Raw genomic sequence first — 1,546 nt, 5'->3', positions numbered from 1 at the left:
AATTTGATAATTATTACAATCATTCAACACAAAATATCCTAGCATACACCTAGCAAATTGGGCTTGGGCTTTTGATCATCCTTCATGCATAATATCACATATCATACACCATCAATTAATTATCACAATAATTAATTGATCCAATATTATATATCTTGATCCAATCACTAACCGCCACGATTATAAACTAAATTAACAAAGTATACAAACACCTTTGTCTACTTTCAAATTAATTTATTTATAACCGAATTTCTTGTAAATCACCATTTACTATAAATAATTAAAGTCCAACTTAAATTATTTATTTCATGAGAAAATATTTGCAACTTTTGTAAATTTAAACTTAAGGGCCCAAAAATTCATTTTTCACCAAAAACATTTCGGCCCATTTAAAATTTCACAAATGTGTTAGCCATCCAATGGCCCAACAACTCAAGGCCCATGACACTTTGATATTTCAAAACACCTTTTGAAAACCCTAGTCGTCATCGCCGTCGCCGGATTCCGACAACAAAATTTTTTTTTTTTTTTAATTAAAAATAAGGGCTGTTCGGGCAGCCCCTCGGGCTGCCCTTGCTGCCCGAAATGGGCAGCCCTTCGGGCATCCCAAGCTGCCCGAAATAGGCAGCAACTTGCTGTCCAAAAACCCCCCGAAACCGGCCTTGATTCGATGCAAAATTTTATCTCATGCGGTTAGAAATGAACCTCAACATAATATTATGTATTTACTACACCAAAATCGTAACCATAGCTCGGATACCACTTGAAACGGGATCGGTTACGGTGACCGGAAGCGCAACGGAAGTTTCAAAATCAAATTTTTATGTAAAAATTTCGGCCACCTCCATATCTTGGTGTAGCAAATACAAAAACAACAAAATGTCATACATAGTTTGTTTAGAAAAATTATACCTATCAACCTTTTGAGGTTGATGAATGGCACCAACCAAGTTGTAAACAACTTGGCTCTTGAGTGGATGAAGATCTACAAGCTTCCTCCTCCTTCAAAAATTAGGCCCACCACTTGCTAGGTAAACCCCTTCTAGTTTTGCACTAGAAAAACAAAAAGATTTTTCAATGAGAAGAATATTTGTTCCTCAACACTTGAAGAAGAAAAATGAGAGAAAAACTTGGAGAGAAGTGTGTGTAATTTTCGGCCAAGGTGTGTCTCATGGGGGGAAGGCAGACTTGTCTTGGACATGCAAAAAGTTGAAAGCAAAAGTTGCATGCCATGCCTTGAAAACACAAAAAGTAGTCTCCCAACCTTTCACCTCCCATGCATGTATATTATATGGTTTTTAATCAAATTAAAAACCATGGACTAAATTTAATTATCTCAAACATATTTGAGACTAATTAAACATTACTTGAATTTACCCAAGTCCCACTAGTTAAATAATTATTTTAATTGAGCTCTACAAGACTCAATATGATTTAATTAATCCAACACTTGAATTAATTTAATTATTTGGACTCTACTAGGTCCACTAGTGTTTAATTAATTCAACACTTGAATTAATTTAATTTAGTCCATAATAATGTTTAT

Source organism: Primulina huaijiensis, chromosome 4 (assembly GCF_012295235.1).
Source record: "Primulina huaijiensis isolate GDHJ02 chromosome 4, ASM1229523v2, whole genome shotgun sequence".
Lineage (NCBI taxonomy): Eukaryota > Viridiplantae > Streptophyta > Magnoliopsida > Lamiales > Gesneriaceae > Primulina > Primulina huaijiensis.
Note: the sequence above shows the minus strand (reverse complement) of the source record.